The sequence below is a fragment of the Mustela erminea genome, chromosome 7 (genome assembly GCF_009829155.1).
Source record: "Mustela erminea isolate mMusErm1 chromosome 7, mMusErm1.Pri, whole genome shotgun sequence".
In the NCBI taxonomy this organism is placed as follows: Eukaryota; Metazoa; Chordata; class Mammalia; order Carnivora; family Mustelidae; genus Mustela; species Mustela erminea.
Genome location: NC_045620.1, coordinates 15,319,189 through 15,337,458, shown reverse-complemented (window position 1 = coordinate 15,337,458; position 18,270 = coordinate 15,319,189).

The window sequence follows — 18,270 nt, the reverse complement described above, 5'->3', positions numbered from 1 at the left end:
CCACTGAACCATACACCGAAAAATGGTTAAAAGGGCAAATTTTATATTACGCATGCACATTTTGCCACAATTAAAACTTCCAAAAAGGGAGGGGTCTCTAAGGAAAGGTGAGAGAAATATTCGAGATACAGCGGGTAATAAAAGTCAAGGGGAGAACAGATTGTACGGGGTGTTCCCATTTGTTTAAATATATCAAAATGTTAAAGAGAAGACAGAGGGATAGGACAGAAGTGACCTTCCAGACCAGATCACCACGTACAAAGGAGTCCCAAAGGAAGCGGCTGGGACGCGTCTCCCCAGTCTTCACCCCTCGTCACTTAGAGAAAGTGGGGGGGACTTGGTGAGGTGCTGCATGGGAAGAGAGGCCTGAGGGACCCCCACCCCTAACTGAGAAGGCCAGAGACTGTGCATCCAAATGCCAGGCCGGGGACCTGGAGGGATTTCTGGATCAGATCGGGCTGGGGTTGGGGGAGCTGGCAGGGGGTCATCTTGGGTCCCAAGAAGTTGGAGATGGACTTGGGATTCCTAGGGTTGAGCAAGGAGTGGCAAGTGACCCCCCAGGAGGAGAAGAGCATCCACCAAGGTCAAGAGTGAGAGGAACCTGAAGCAATGACCAAGTTCAGGGAGCCCCCAACACCATCCCACGATGGAAAAGGGGCAGTTTGAAATGTCTTCTGCTAGAGCACTGGAGGTCCGCCAGGATGGCGGCAGCTCTGGAAAGATCTTTCCTCTACCCTGGCCGCCTCCGCCCAGTCCCCTCCGCCCCACCTGAAGGGAAGGGAAGAAGGAATGGAGAAGGAGTCCCCACCCCACCTCCCACCGTCCCCAATACAGGGAAGAAGCAGGGAAGAAGGTCTAAACCCAAATCAAATGGGCAGTTCCCCTGAGTATCCTGACTGGACATTGTAGATTTGAGTGGAGACCATGTTTGTACCTGAGAAAGTCAGAGAACTGTCTGTTACCCAAAAGCTGTTGAAATAACATGGTTCCAGTCCATGTGCTCTCCCATTGTTCGGGGGCAGGCAGAGGAACGAGAGGAAGCAGAGAGAGGGAGAGAGAGAGAGAGAGAGAGAGAGAGACGGAGAGGGAAGCGGAAAGGTCTCTTAAGGCCACGTCCAGAACCAGCACAAGGTTGCTTCGGTCACATTCTGTTGACCAAAGAGAAATCCAAGGCCAACCCATATTTGAAGGAAAAGGGGGAATAGGGGAGCTAGGTCAAAGTCACATTGCAAAGGGGCATGGGAAGAGTAGGAAATGGAGACTTGAGTCCACTCTCATAACTACTCTACCAAGAAGGCCTTGCTTCCCTTGCAAGGGAGGCTGGGAAATGTAGGCCGGATGTGTGTGCACAAAGAGCCCTGCGTAGGCCAGGCTTACTTGTCTCTGCCACACCTGCCCCTTCCCTTGCTGATGCCCATGTAGGCACATGCCTGTGTAGGCACACACCTCCTGTGCTCTCTGCCCAGCTGAGGGCTTAGTGAGAGCCTCTCTCCTCCGGGCTAGATGTCCTGACTCCCTGCTGTGCGACCACTCACTTCTGCTTCCAGGAGCTCCATTTCCTCATCTGTAAAATGGGGATATAACAATCACAGTTGCCTCCCCTTGACATGATGGTGATGAAGGCACACTTCAGCTCACGAAAGCCTCATATTTTGCAAAGAACCGGACAACACTGTGCCCTCCAAAACATTAGGTAACTAGAGGACACAAGAAATCAAGACCTGTGTGCAGATCTGGGGAGATGGGTTACCAGGGCCTGGGGGAGCGATCAGAGGAGCTGCTGCAGAACTGGTTTCTGCAGCCAAATCTTGACAGGTGATGAGTAGAATCAGAATAGACCCAGGAGACAGAGCAAGGCATGGCAAGGAAGAGGAACGGCATATGCAAAGGCGTAAAGGCTAGGACACACGTGGTAAGTTAACAGGTCCCATGCCCTACTATTTAAAGCAGAAATTCCCAAAGGGTGGGATGTTGGCTGGGCCAGGAGCTGACGCACACTTACATGCTTGTTCCTTGGCAGGATGGGTTTGAAAAAGGGGGGAAAAAAGATCGAGAGATTGAAAACAGATTATTGGAGAGAAAAGCATTTCAGGCTTGAGACAACTGTCTCTGCAGCCTCTGGCTCCTGTCCCACCCATTCCCCAGCCCTGACACAAGGCCGGCTGGAAGAAGGTGTTTCTCCCGGGATTATTCAAGCCGAGGGCCTGGCTGGCAAGGGCTAACGCCTACCCCATTCCTGCCTGGGTGCCAAACTCTGCACGAGGCTTATATAAACCCACAGCCTGACAGCGTGCCTTAGGCCACGTGGAACGCTCCTCAAGATATCTTCTGTTACTGTTCCCAGTTCCCAGATGAGTACATTGAGGCTTAGAGAGGTTAGCTGGCTTACCCACCGCCACACAGCCAGCCAAGGTTGAATCTGACCAATTCCATTGCCTTATCCTGGGCTTGGGGTGTAGTCAGAGCAGGGTGATGTCAAAGCAGTGAGAAAGACTGTTGCAGGGGGTACAGGGTATAGTGGGCAAGGCGGTAATGTTCAGTGAGTGTTCAACTCAAAAGTCAGATTTGGGGGCTGTTTGTTACAGCAGCTTGACTTAGTTTATCCTGACTGATACACATCATGATAAACAAAGTTACATGTAAGTCATAAAAAGGTTAGGACTTCCCCATCTTCCTCGCAGAAGCAGCATTATTTTTAAAACTGTAGTTTAAATTTTATTTATTCTTTTAAAGATTTTATTTATTTATTTGACAGAGAGAGATCACAAGTAGGCAGAGGCAGGCAGAGAGAGAGGGGGAAGCAGGCTCCCTGCTGAGCAGAGAGCCCGATGCTGGGCTCGATCCCAGGACCCTGAGATCATGACCTGAGCTGAAAGCAGAGGCTTTAATGCACTGAGCCACCCAGGAGCCCCCAAACTGTAATTTAAATAAAAAAAAAAGGTTTGTTTATTCATTTGAGAGAGAGAGAGAGTTGGGGGAAGGGCAGAGGGAGACAAGCAGACTCCCCACAGACCACAGAGCCTGATGTGGGGCTGGATCCTAGGACCCGGGATCATGACCTGAGCCCAATCAAGAGTCAGACACTGAACTAACTGAGTTACCCAGGCGCCCCTAAAAACTTAACTTTTGAATGTTGCCCAAATACATGCAACATAAAATTTTCTGTCTTAACATTTGAAAATGTCCAGGCCCATGGCATTAAGAACATTCCCATGGTTATGCTACCATTGCCACCATCCATCCCCAGAGCTCTCTTCATCCTGAGAAGCTCAGACTCTGTTCCCATACATGGACTTCTCATTCCCTTCCCCCAGCCCCGGGCCACCACTCTTCTACCTTCTACTGCCCTAAGTACCTCACGTAAGTGGAATCGCACAGCATCGGTCCTCTTGTGGCTGGCTCCCTTCACTCAGCAGAAGGTCCTCATGGTTCATCCATGGCATAGCCTGGGTCAGAGTGTCCTCCTTTTTTAGGGCTGAGTACTATTCCGTTGCATGTATAGACCAAATTCTGTTTATCCATTCATCCGTCTATGGACACTTGTACTGCTTCCACGTTTTGGCCTTTGGGAGCACAGATATCCAGGGCAGCATTTTTAAGCAAAGTTGTTGGGGGGATACATGCATTGACCAAGAAGCCAGGAGACTTGAGGACTCCAGGCTCCACCACTAACTTGCTGTGTTGCTTTGGACACATGGATTTCTGCATCTGATTCAAACTTTCCTCACTTTGCTGCCTACCTTACAGTAGCGAGCGAGCTGAGACCCAGTGAGACGGTGCCGTGTGGACGCTCTCTGTGAAGGGAAGCCACAAGGGACCGTTCCTGCTGTTACTCAGTGTGGGGGAGGGCAATGATTTCCCAAAGGCATGAGTCACTCATGGTGGAATTCCAGGCATCAGGAGATGCTGTTCTGGGCAGCAGAGACGAGATTCCACACAGAGCCGTGATCCTGACCCTGACCCTGAGCCTGCCAGGGAGCCACACCCTTTCTCCTTGGCTGCTGGCTGTCGTGAGGAAGGAGTCCGTGAGTGTCGTATCATACGGTCCATAGGGTAGAGCCCACAGTCCCATTGCCTCATATGATTGTTAAGGAGGCTCAGAAAGGCTGATATACTTGCCCAGGGCTACACAGCCAGAGAGCAGTGGAAGCTAGGCTAGAACTTGAAGCTCCCGACTCCCAGGCCTGCACCATACTGGCTCCCACGTGGTTCCGATTCTAGGAAGAGGGCATAGGAGCTGGAGTCTGGAAGAACAACTGGGGCAGGGGAAGAAGGGGACTGAAACCCGGCCTCCAAGGGAAGGTGGAACTTTCTTCTTTGGTGTCTCATGGAGATTGACCTAAGAAACTTTCAACTTACAGCACTCTCCGGACTTTGCAAAATCCTGAGACCACTAGTGATATAATAGCTGCTACTATTGTCTGAACCCTTCCCAAGTCCCAGGCTCAGAGCTGAGCATGTCACATGCCTGATCCGCTTTCATCTCCCCTAGGAGCTAGGAACCAGCATTATACCATTCGAAAGCCTCCCTAACCTTAATTCAATGGTATTCTTAAGGTCATAAAATGCGAAGAGGCCACCGCTGGCTTTGAACCCAGGGCAGGGTGCCCGTGGACTCTCTGTACTGAGGCGCAGTGATTGGGTACAGCTGTGAGGTGGAGGCAGTGGAGACCTGACTGCGCCCATTGTTCAGGTGGGAACATGGAGGTTTGGAGGAGATGAGTGGCACGTGGGCAAGAGGTGGACTCGGGGCTGGGCCAGGGCAGGCTTCTGTCCAGGGTGTCCACTCCGGGGAAGAGAAGGCTCTACCAGGAGTGCCTGGCCCCTGCCAAGCCTTGGTAAGATGGGGAGGGGGCAAGGACAGAATGTGGTCCCCCGCCACCCAGCAGTAACCGCAGCGGCCAGATGCAAGGAGCGCCAGCTGGGCTCGTGGTCTTCGGCTGGACACTTTACCTGGATTATTTTACTCCGTCTTTACCCATGTTGAAGGAATCCACTTTCCTTCCCCTGATTTGAGTTCGGGAGGGGAACTCATTTGTCCAGCGGACCAGACTAGAGGTTGTGGAACTGAGGTGCTAACGTCGGGCCTCTTCATCTGTCCTGCAAGTTCCCCTCCCCAGGCTGAGGCCCCCAAAGCAGCCCGAGCCACCCCTGCTCAGCCCGCTAGGCCCGAGGCTCTGGAAAGTCCATTTGCCAAGGGTCCCCAAATATATGGTTCTCAGAAACCCACATTGCTCGGGTGGATCTGATGGCCTCCCCGGTTCTCTGCTGGCCACAGGATGATCCACAGGGTGTGGCTAGAGGGCTGAGCCAACAGGGGGGCCGGTGACCCCGCTGACAGCAGGTCAGCCCAGACAAACGTGGATTTCTACAGAAGCCTTCCCTGCCCTGCACATGCTCCTCTTAGCAGCAGCCTAGGAGGAAGGCTGTGTCTCCCAGGCTCCATCCTTCTGGGGCTCTGGAGCCACCTCCAGTCCATAACCCATTGCCCATTCGCTTTCCTGCCTCCAATCTTCTCTCCACAGCCTTGCCTCTGTTCTAGTATGGGGTGGGCAGTGTGCCCAAGAAATCTCTCCTCCAGCCCCAGGGGCTAAGCCGTTCAAGCTTCTCCAGTCCCGTTGGCTGGTTTTCAGGGACCGGCATGTGTATTGGCTGGGTTAAGTCATGTTAGCCGCTGTAACAAATACCTCTAAGATTTCAGTGGCTTTCTGCCACAGATGTTTGATTTTTTTCTCCCATAGTCTTGGCAGGAGGACCGTGCTCTCTGCCACCATTTAGGGACTGAGACTCTTCCTTCCTCATCTGTCCGAGTCCTCTCCATTCAGCGGGCAGATGGGGAAAGAGCAAGGATCATAGGCCAGACCTGAAAACAATGCACTTATTTTTGCTCCTATCCCATGGGCCAAACTCAGTCACATGACCAAACCTAACTTCAATGGAGGCTAGGAATTGCAGTCTCACTGTGTGCCCAGAAAGAAAAAGGCTATTGGTGAGCACTAGCGGGCTTCCATGGGAATGTAACCCAGTTCTTGCCAAGGAGACACAAAGTTTGCTGGGGTTTCTGAGCAGGGCTTGCCTCAAGTTTAAGAAGCCATGTAGGGAGAAGTTCCTCCATTCTTCCCCTTTAGGTGGTTGTGTGAGGAAATGACGTCTGAAACTTTGGCAGCCGTGTTGAGACCATGAGGTACCAAGCCTGAGCACTAAAGCCAGTACACCAAGGATGCTGGAGCTGTGGTATGCTTCCTGGGTGCCATCACTTGGCCTCTGGACTAACCAATCCTGGAATGACCCAACCTGCAGATTTCTTGACCCCAAAGGTCCTCACAGTTGAAGTCAGGAATATTGGGTGGTTAATTCTATCACTTAGATCTCAAATCTCCTACCTGACCTATGCTCGGGAATGAATGCTGAGAACACCTAAGCCATTCTACACGGTATTGTGCTTCTTTAGGGGAAGGGATGGGGAAGGTACAGCAGTTCAAACACAACATGAACAACTACGTGCCGGGCCCTTGATATACAAAGGGTCTGTCTATGTCTGGATTCCAATCTTGGCTCCATCACCTCACCAGCCCATGACCTTGGGCAAGTCACTCAACCCAACCTCTCTGTGCCACAGTTTCTCCATGACTAACACTGGGGTGCTTAAAGACAGTCCACCTACCTAGTAGAGGAGTAAATGTCCAATTCCGGTCAAGAGTTTACCACGTCGTCAGTGAACATGAACCAAACAATCCTGACCAGACCCTGGGAGGTGTGAGGAATATCAACCCCATTGGAGAGATGGAGGATCTGAAATTCGTGGAAGTGAAGCCCAAGGGCATACACATAAGGAGATGCAGAAGCTGGATCTGCACCCAGGTCTAGCTGAGCACCTACTATGTGCCCAGCATGGTGGTAGATGTTAATTTCATTAGCCCACTGGATGAGCACAGGAGATGGCATTCTTGTTGCTATGACTACTTATTCCTACCGAACACAGGGGAAAACCATGGCTCAGGGAGGTGAGGAAACTTGCCTGCAAGCAGGGTCTAGAAGTCAGCATTTGTACTTGGGTCTGGGTCCAAAGGTTTCTGCTTTTTGCTATTTATAAGCCTCCCTCACGGGGACCCACAGACTGTGAGAGTGGAGTCTCGGGCATCAGACGAATATTACTATTGGCCCCCAGGGCTGTTCAGGGTCTCCTGAACTCCTTCCCCAGAGCTGGCTGCCAGTCCAGCCTGTCTCCAAGGTTGCCCTGGTGATGGCTGTAGGAAAATAACCGGGATCTGGAGTTGAAGAGCCTGCAAAAGGGAAAGTTTGACTCACTTTATAAAAGCAGAACTTTTTTGAGCTGATCCGTAACAGAATAGGCTGTCCTGGGAGGTGATGAGTTCTTCGGTCCTGGGAGAATACAGGCAAAGACTGGCGGCCAGTCTTCTTCTTCTGTGAAGAAGGTTGTAGAGGTAACTCCTGCTTGGAAAATGATACTGGATTCAAAGGGCTCTCGGTTTTGAAAATCTGTGATGGTCAGATTCTCAGACTCCGGTCTAGGATGGCACAATACTCAAATCTAGGAGTCTTGGATGGCATTGTTTTCCCCTTTTGTGTTTTCTGTTCCCCCTTTAGATGGTTGGACTATGGAGCAGCTACTGACTCAGGAAAGGGATGTTCCAGTGAAAGCAGAGCATCGCTTTTTAGGTTTCAAAAGCCTTTGGGACTGTGGCTGTTCCATCGGTCTGGATCCTGGGGTGAGGGGCCACAAAGCGGCAGAGGCCTGAGGGGGCACGCAGCAAGGATAACTGAGAAACAAGCTTTGGGGGTGGTTGTTACTGCTCTGTGACCTAGCTGACCCTGACAGATACACATCTCCCCCGACCCTGCCTCCTGTCCTCCTCCCAAACAAGCAAGCCGGGAGGGGAGCCAGAGAAGAAGCTATGAGTGAATATTTTTTGAATTGGGTGGGTCAGCCTGACCCCAGACAGCTTTGAGGACTCCAAAAGCAGAGTGAGACATTGAAAGATGAACTGGTCATGTGGTGTGTCTAAGCCACGGCCCGAGACACCCTTGCACGGAGACACAGCCGCGGGGGAAATGCACGCACTTCCTCCCTCCCCACCACCCCTTCTTCCCTCCTGTTCTTTCTCTATCTCACTTCTTTTTCTTTTGCACTTTGTAATTATAAAATATTTCAAACACACAGTTAAGCACAGAAAACACCCATTTGCTCTTTGCCCATCCCCTAGTTTAACTGCTGGTAATGTTTTACTATATCTGCTTCATATTTTCTTTATAACCAGCATTTGCTAAAGTAAATAATATTCGTCATGATATTTCCTCTTTAAAATCTTGAAGGCAGAGAGTTTTGTCTCCTCTATTCATTGCTTTATTATTTGGAGGCCCATGGTAACGGTTGAGTGAATGGGTCTCATTTAATTAATCCTCATGGGGGACGCCTGGGTGGCTCAGTTGGTTGGACGACTGCCTTCGGCTCAGGTCATGATCCCGGAGTCCCGGGATCGAGTCCCGCATCGGGCTCCCAGCTCCACGGGGAGTCTGCTTCGCTCTCTGACCTTCTCCGCTCTCTGACCTTCTCCTCGCTCATGCTCTCACTGTCTCTCTCTCAAATAAATAAATAAATAAATCTTTAAAAAAAAAAATAATAATTAATCCTCATGCAAGTTGTTATTATCATCTGCAAACAGGCCCAGAGAGGCAAAGTGATGTGTCCGAGGACACACAGCTAGGAGGCAGTGAAAGCGGGACGGGAGCTCAGGCAGGCTGAGTCCAGAGCCCAGGCATTTCCTGCGCTAGAACTCTCTATGGGGCTTCCTCTACGGGGATGTTCCTTTGCATTCTCTATCCACCAGTCCCATCTAACCACCATCCACAGAGGAGACCCAGGGGAGGCAGACCAGGGTGCACAGACCAGGCAGGAGCAGGTCATCCCCATCCGGGCACCTGGGTGGTCTCCGTAAAAGCTGGAGCCCTCGCTCTTGCCCAGGGGTGGAGACGGAACGCTCCTTCCCAGATGAGTGACCTTTGGGGTTTGTTATGAGTAGAGATTCTTTCTGGGGAACGTGATGGCTGATGCTGGGAGCCTGGGTCCCCAGACTTAACCCATAGGAATGTGGGGCGGAACCTTCAGGCCTCTGCCCTGCAGGCCAGCTCTCTGGGCCGCCTTGGGCCGCCTTGGGCCAGCCAGAGGAGGGCGGTTCCAGGCAGCGGTCCTCGTCGCTGGGCCTTCTGGGGAAGTGAATCGGGACCTTGGCTTCCTAGGCTAGAAGGCAGCTCCTTAAGGTAATAGAGGTCCAAGCTTCAAAATCTAAGAATCCTGGGGTCTGCCTCTTCCTAGTTGTATGACACAGGACAGGGGCCCAGCCTGGCTTGGTTGGTTTTGACATCCATCAGACGGAGCTAATCATTATCTCAACTCACAGCAGACCTGGGACTAGGAAGAGGCGGGCCGAGTGCCCAGGACGTGACATTTAAGGAGGCAGGAGAGATTCCGTGCCTCGTAAATTAGGTCCCTCTGTCATCTGACTGCCAACCCTAATCCCGGCCCTTCCTCCCAGGGCTGTCGTGGGAAAGAAATGAGCTTTTCTATGCAGAGCCCACGAGCACCGCGCCTAGCACACGCCTCGGGCACATTCTGTGAGAAATGCCGCTGCTTGTTTGTTATTCTTTCTGACTGGTCTTCAGAAGGAGGCTGGGCCGCTTCCCAGCCGCGGCCCCGTTTCCCGGCTGTCTCCATGGCCAGCGTCTTCGTGCACCTGTGCATACAGCCCAGTTTTCAAGATTTATCGCCCCTTCTTCTGGAATTTAATTGCTGTGAATTTCCTGACCTTTCTTGTCTTATGGCTCCTGCTTCACAATGATGGTTAATATTTACCACGTGCTTAGCACGTGCCAGGCCCTGTGCTAAGTGTGTATATACCCCCACTCCTAATCTTTTTTTTTTTCCTTTTCATTTGAGAGAGAGAGAGAGAGAATGAGAGAGAAAGTACAAGCAGGGAGAGGGAGAAGCAGGCTCCCCGGGATCAGGACCTGAGTTGAAGGCAGACGCCCCACCCAATGACCGCATGAGGTGGGAACTGTGATATGTCCATTTTGCAAGGGACATTTTGCAATGCAAAGGAGCCAAGGCACTGGAACGTGAAGTAACTCGTCCTGGGATGGACTGTGGAGGGCGGGGGCTCAGGGGAGGCCAGGGTGGTCTAACCGCACAACCCGCGTGATAGAGCCCAGACATGAGCCCTTCTGCCTTTCACCAGCCTGTGCCCTACGAGGTGCAGGCACATGACTCAAGCCAGGGACCGCCATGCCCGCTGGGGGAACGGACTTCCCTGAGCTAAGTCACAGGGGGATGGCCCAGATGCCTTCTGGGCCTCACCAGGCCACAGCGGGCAGCTTCTGAGCTCTTCCCAGACCAGACAGCGGCTTCTGCCTTCAGGCTGCTGTGGTCATGACCCTGAGTTCGCAGGCATAGAGCATTTGCCCTGAGCCAACGGCGTGCTCCATGCCCCACATCCAAGACCCCAATCAGTCCTCACAACATCCCTCTCATTCATGACTGTCTATGTCATGAACGAAGGAGACCTCCAGGCACCTAGCCGAGGACACAGCCCACATACATGACAGGTCCAAGAGTGAACCCCCATGTGTCTGAATTCCAGGTGGGCTGGGAGGGGGGTGAAGACTTGGCTGCTGAGAACCTTGTAGACAGCTGCCCCTGGTCACACATTCCGGGCCCCCTCCAGCTGCTGGCCGCCACGGTGAGCAAAGTGGGATTAAGCCCAGGAGTCATTCATCGCTGGGGCTAGGGCTGAGGCTGGGCTGGAGAAGAAGACATGTTTCTGGGCTGCAAGGACTCCCGGGCTGGCCACTCCATGCCCTGGCCCTGCGCCCCAAAGGCACACACACGTTGCTTTGGATGAAATGGAACACGGGGCAGGAAAGGTCTGATCTGGGCGAGATAGCTCGTCGCCAGCAACAATGCTGAGGTTTGTCATTTGCACCAATTGGTCCCCCCCGCCCCCCGTATCCTAACTCCTTCCTTGGTAATTATCTTTGATCCTGGCCACCCAAGTGGGCATCCCATCTGGTCACATGCAAACTCTGCTCAGGACTGGCCCGGGGTTCACACCCTGCAGGAGAGTCTGAACCTTTCCCTGGCATTCTAGGCTGTCTGCAGAGATCCCTCAGTCCTCCCCGCTGTTGCTCGCGCCACTCCCACACCCCGGCCCTGCATACCGCAGTCTTTGCTAGTGCACAGGCAGCTCATGCTAGTAGTACGGTGGCCTGGGCCTGTCTCTTTGCCTCTCCACAGGCGAGTCCCTCTGCCTAAAGGGTCCTCCCTCCCCCACAAGGCTTCTGGATGTTCTCAGGCCAGGCTGGGCACAGCTCTGAGCTCCAGGCCAGAGGGCTGCTGTGCAATTTAATACCGCACTGATGATGGGGAGCTTAGTGGTTAAAAATGCAGGCTCTGAACTTCGGCATGGGTTCAGACCTGGCTTTGCCACTTACCCACTGTGGGACCTTGGGCTGGCATCTCTGAGCCTCTGTTTGCTCCTCTGAACATAGAAAGAATGACACAACCCACTCCATCTGGGAGCTGAGGAGCTGGAAGGGTTTCACGCTGGGCTCAGGGCCTGCCACCCTCCAGCCCTCAGAAAGCATGGGTGTTTGTTTACCAGCCTCCGTGCCCGGTGTAGAGGTAGAGGCTCGTGTGGCCCCTGCTCCCACAAACAGAGACAGAGAGGGAGATGTTCACCCTTTCATATCCGTTGTGACTATGGTCGTTAGTCCCGACCCTCTCGCCCCCGACCTCCCAACCCCCCAGATGCTCACCTTGACCTTGAATCTCGCTGGGGCAGGAACTAACTCAGATTTCTCTCCATAACCTCAGCATCTCAATCCCGGTAGGGACGCTCAGCAGATATTTAAGCTGAAAAGACTTCCGTAACAAACACGGCCCTTGGGGGCGTGACTGGGGCAGTACCCGGCACATACAAGATCATTCCATTCTAGCAACATCTCCATGAAGTGCGTGCTGTTATCGTCACCCCCATTTTACAGATGGGGAAACTGAAGCACAGAAAAGTTGAGCGAACTCTCCAGAGTGATACCGCCAGTGAGGGCCAAGCTCCGGATTTGAACTCGGGCAGCCTGGCTCCAGAGTCCACGGGCCATGTACCTCTCTTACATTGATGCCATTTTCCGGGGGTGTCCAGAAAGGGCCTGACCCCCCTGACCCAGCTCAGGAAGCTGGACCAGGAGGACCCAGGGTGGGCCTGAAGACCTCACCCCCTATTCCCTGGGGAGCTCCTCAGCCTTCCACTCCCCAGGTGTGCCGGGAGGAAAACAAGGCCTCAGCGGGCAGCCTTTGCTGTCCCCCCAGAGGCTGGCACTTTGAGGCCTGGGGGTGCCTCCGGGGATCCCAGCCCAGCAGCTGGGCCGGCCTCAGGGCCAGTGTTTCCGTAAACACGCCAGCGGGCCAGCCCCACATGGCCAGTCCGTGGGCTGTTGGCCTCGGGGACCGAGGTTTGGCTGACCCTGTGAGGTTTCCTCTCGCACGGCCACTTCCACCCCCTCTGCCTGGCCGGGCTTCCAGTAATGAAGTGTTTTCTCTGGGGCTGGTGGGGCGGGGGCGCTGGGGGCCTCCCTGTCCCACTTCCTGCCCTGGGCTCCTGGAAGCTGGTCCGGAGAACCCTCACTGTGGCCTTGGGCAGCCCGTATGCCCCTCCAACGTCTGAGGGTGACTTTATCTCTGAGGGGGGCAGGTCTTGGGATCCTGAGAGTGGGGGCTGCACCCAGAGGGAGGCTGTGGCTCGTCCTTTCTGAGGGGTTGTGGGGTTAGAGAAATAGCTTCTCTTAGAGACAGAGCCAGGCAGCTTGAAAATGGAAAAGCAAGTCTCAGCTGTGGCTCTGGCCTCTTACCCGCCCGAAGCCAGCGGCTGCAAACTTGGGGAAGGACTGGTCGGCATGAGCTGCCACCCCCTGAGCACAGCTATCCCCCAGCCTGTAAGTCTCAGGACAACTCTGCTTGGAAACTGAGGCCCAGAGAGGTGGAGTGACTCGCCCAAGGTCACACAGCGAAGACAGAGCCAGGATGTGACTGGGTCTCTCTCTTCCTTCTGAAACACTTCTATCTTGTTATCTGAATCCCAAACAGTAGAAACCAGGAGATGCTTCCAGACCACCTTTAAAGAGGCTGGGGGGGGTGGAGAGGACCCAGAGCCCCAGCTGGGGGCCCCCACCCTCTGCTTCCTACCAAACCAATTAAACCATTTTCCTTGGGCCTGTATTAAATATTAGAGTTTTGTATGGGAGTTTGTTCTGAATGGAGGTCTGCTGTCTTGGGGAGGGGGCTCTGGGGTGACAAGGAGCTAGGAGTAGCGGTTCCTACCTGGGGACCCTGGGCCCGAGCTGATGACTGGCTGGTGACTCATTTCCTGCTTAGCACATCCTTCCGTCCCGTGACCTCGAACCCTATGGGGGCGGTCCCTAACCGGGGTCCTCCTAACCAATGCCCTCCCCACCCCCAACACACACAGGGACTGGGAACAATTAACTTGTGCCTCAGGCCAGGCCAGATGTTCACGTGGGTATTGGTTTTGCTAACCACATGTGACTCAGGGCTCCCTCAGAGCTGGAAGGCTCCCAAGAGGCCACAGAGGGCCACCCTGTCATGTCACAGTGGGGAAACTGAGGCCCAGAGAGGGCAGATGACTTCCCTAAGGCCACTCAGGAGTAGACAGGAGGAAGGAAGGCGGCATTCTGATGGCTGACCCGGAGCTTTTCTACATCTCTGCTTGTCTCTGGATGTCTCTGTCCCTATCCCCACCCCCAGCCACAAATGTCTTCCCCAGCTGACACAGGGCCCTCTGCGTAACCAGGCCTCTCCAGCTTTATCTCCGTCTGCCTCCCACTTGGCTCTCCAGGCTTTATCCGGACTCAGCTATGCACAGCTCCCCCAGTGGCTCCTGCTCCCACGCCACCTCCAGGCCTTAGTTCTCCCGTCTTCTGTTTAATTAATTGCCTTTTTGCCTACACAACTCCTCCTCTTGCTTCATGGCTCAGCTCAGCGGTCACCTCCTCCAGGAAGACTTACAAAGCCACCTCTCCCACCTCCCAGACTGGGTTAGGTCTTCCTCTCTCATTGCTTTCCCACTGACTGTGCTGTAATTACCCACCCTTATCTCTCTCTTCCCCTCTAATCTGTGAGCTCGTTGGGCAGAGACCTTATTGTAATTCTTTATGTATGAGTAGGGGATGGCCCACCACATTCAGTGTTTGTCAAATGAACACGTGGGCGGATGGATATACAGATGGATGGATAGAAAGATAGATGGATGGATGGGTGGACGGATGACTGGATGGCTCTATAGCTGAATGGATGAATGGACAGACAAATGGACCAATGCTCGAACAGATGGATGAATTGATGGACAGATGGATGGACGGGTAATGGCACCTGTTGGGACGCAGACTGTGAGAGGTAAGTCCCTGGAGACTGGATATCCCCACGGATAGAGGGGCTCTCTTGGATGGAGAGGGAGTAATCTAACTTATTATCTGCCTCCTCCAAGAGATAGCTGGCCAAGAGCAAAGCTAGCTCTTCCCTGACACCCAGTCCCTCATGAGCAACAACTCATTCCAACTCAGTGGGGTCTCCTGAACGCTGGTAATCAGTCGACATCAACGAGTCTATAGGAACCCCCTCTGCCTCCTGATGTTCTGGAACTCTGAATTCCTTAGGGCCCTCCCTCCATGCCCCTCTCTGGGTCAGAGCTGCCACTCCGTGCTTCTGGGCACAAAAACAGATTCCTAGAGCCAAGAGGTTGTACAAAATAGGAAGTTTGCCCCTCTCCTACTTAACAGACGAAGAAAGTGACAACAAGCAAGGCCAAGGAACCGGCCCGAGAATGTACAGCTACAGAGCTGGGGTTAGAGCTTTGGTCCCCCGGTTCGTTCATTCATTCAAGCACGCACCAAAGCCGTATCTAGCACCTAACGCTTGCCATGTTCAGCGCCTTCTCCTTGGCATACTAAGTCTGTAAATAAACCCTCGTGCCAATTTCCAAAGCCCTTTCCATGTCCCGTCATGACTTCCTCCCTGCTCCCCAGCAGGCTTATCAATGTTTCACCAGCTCTACCCTTGGCACAGCCCGGGGCCAACCCCCTCACCCAGCAAGTGAGAACCAGCTCATTGCCAGGCCTCCCGGGTCCCAGTGCTATGGGCAGCCGTGTGCAGAGGCAATCCCATGTGTGTGCTGAGAGCTCCATATCCCAGCCCCTCTTTCGGAGAGCACCATGCTGGTCCCTGCACACAGAACATGGGCAGCGCAGACTGAAGCCGGGTGTTAGACTGTCCAAGCCCCACAGCTGTCCCAGGGGTGGGAGAAGGAGCTCAGCACGGTTGAGATCTGGGATGTCAGGGTCAGGGGGCAGACCTCTGAACTCCCGTGCAGACTGGGGAATGTGTGGAAGAAGGGGCCGGGGAGAGGTGCCGGGGGTGGCGAGTCTGGTGCTACCGGCAACAGGCAGAGCTCCACCAGCTCCTCCCAGTGTGGCCATCAGCAAGGGCAGCATGGAGACGGCCAGTCTTGGAGAGATGGGGCCTCATGTTCTGGGGCAGAAGCCCAGACCTCGGCAAGCCATGGCCATTCACTGGGCCCATCCTGCGGACTTCCTGATGGAGGTGACCCTGCTGAAGACATGGAACAGGTTGGCATCTGAGGGCCCAAATGAGGTCCAGCTGCACAGAACAGAAAAACTTCTGGGGACAAATCAATGAACTGGAGAACCAAAGAAGAATGTGGAAAAAAAACAGAACCCAAAGCTGCTCCTAGGATAAAATTCATACGGCACAGACTTGGCCAAGGAAGCACAAGCAAAGTGCTGGGCATGGCCTCTGGGTGGAGGCAATGAAGAACCAGCGTGCCTTCTCCGCCCTCTCCTCCAAGGTGACCTTGGGTGACTCCCAAACAGAAACGGCATACAGAACATCAGTGGGCCTCCTTAAAATGCAGATTCTGGGGTGCCTGGGTGGCTCAGTGGGTTAAGCCGCTGCCTTTGGCTCAGGTCATGATCTCAGGGTCCTGGGATCGAGTCCTGCATTGGGCTCTCTGCTCGGCGAGGAGTCTGCTTCCTCCTCTCTCTCTGCCTGCCTCTCTGCCTACTTGTGATCTCTCTGTGTCAAATAAATAAATAAAATCTTTAAAAAAAAATGCAGATTCTGCTTCTGGGCGAGGCCTGGGATTCCACATTTCACAGGAGCACCTGGAGGGCGCTGACACCCCAGCACACACGTGGGGAGGGAAGAGCCACAGGGGCAGCTCCAAGATGGAGAAGACCTGCTTGACCCCACTGGACTCTTCGGGAGCAGACATCAGCCTTCCGTTGGGTCAAGCCGCCGAGATCTGGGGATTTGTGGTCTCAGCATAGCCTAATGTACCCCAATTAACACATTAGGAGGAGGGAGTACCATTGCATCAGGCAACCAGTGTTCACTGAGTTGCTGCCATGAACTCATTTGGGGCCGCAGGCGCCACCTTCCTCAGGCGACACTCCCTGCCCCGGGGGCTCAGCACACGAGGTCTGGGCACCCGAGAGGGACGGACCCTCCCGGGCCACTCGCTCGGGGTATCTAGGAGCACCTCTTACCACAACCCAATCCCAGCACCGCAAGTCAGGGCGGAGTCAGGATTCGAAGCCAGGATCTTTGGATTTAGGAGCCCGTGCTTTATTCCAGTAACGCAAAGAGCAGCCGGGCTCATTCTGGGGTCTTGTTGGGGGAGCTGCAGCTGCCGCCAAGAGCCTCATGGGTTCTCTGGACTGTCTCATCCCTCTGGCACCAAGCTTGGCCCTTTGGGGGGCCTGCCCCTGTGTAAGCCGTCAGCAAAGTGGCAGTTCTTGCCGCAGGACATTCGACACCCCGAACCGCATGTGGGAGGCTCATCTCTGACACTTGTACCACCAAACACCCCGATGCCAGCCCGCGTGCTTCCGGGACTGGCCAGGCCCCAGGGTCTCCTGCTGACCGCATGCTGCCATCCCCAGTGACGAGAGCAGACACGTTCCAAGCACACAGCCACACTCTGACTCAGAGAGGCCCCCGGGGGCAGGGGTGGGGGGAGGATGGTGCAGGGAGCACTTCGAGTCATCTCTTGTCACCTCCCTGGCCCTCGCTGACCCATGACTCCTTCACTGTCCTGGGAGCCCACGGCAGCCTCACCACCTGGCTGTCAGCGGAGGTCGTCCCTTCCACGTGGCCGTGAGCAGTGTGCCTCCCGCCAGCTCCTCCCCACGTCCAACTTCTCCTGTCTTCCTTCTTGCTTCAGACGGAGAAGAGGTTCCAGGAAAAACTGATCAATGATGATAGAGGTCAGAAGAGTGAGTACCTGGAAGGGGCATGAGGAACCCTCTGGAAATGTATCTTGCTCTGAGTGGTGGTGACAGGGGTGTGCACGTATGGGAAGAGTTGTCAAGACGCATACGTCACACTGGCACATTCCCCTTGAACTAAAAAATATATGCCACCGAGAGTTTTATAAGCAGTAGCCAAAATAAATCACAACCAAAACCATGACAGAAGATTTGGGAGCCCCGGGGGGACCTGCACTGAAACCTGGTTCTACTTTCTCGCTGTGCAACCTTAGGCGAGTTACTTAACCTCTCTGAACCTCCCCTCATTGAGGCATAGATTGTGAAGATTAAAACACCACTTTTTATAAGAAGTACTTAGCCCAGGGCTGGCTTCCTCTGCGTGCCTTTTATGTAATCACTTTCATTGTTCTTAAAACCAGGGGTCCTAGCAAGGACGGGTGGGGCCCGGGACTGGTCTTCCCTGAGCACAGACAATAAGATGGGCACAGGGTCTGCAGAGAATTTAAAGATAAAATGAAACCGAGGAGAAGTCAGTATATAAATAGAAACCGTGTCAGTATATAAATGTAAATCCTGTCCATCGTAAAGTACTTTGTCCTGAAAACATCTTGTCTTGGTCCAAGTTCTCAACAATTGATGTGGTAACTGTTGAATTTTAATTAAGCTTCGAATTTAGCACATTTTAATTTCTTATCCTATTTTTTTTTTCTTTTAGAGAGAGAGTGGGGGCAAGAGAAGGGAAGGGGCAGAGGGAGAGAGAATCTCAAGCAGACTCGGTGTGGGGCCCAGTCTCACAATCCTGAGATCACGACCTCAGCTGAAACCAGAGTTGAACACTTAGGCGACGGAGCCACCCAGGCGCCCCCTAATTTCTTACCATTTTTTAAAAAGTTTTATTAA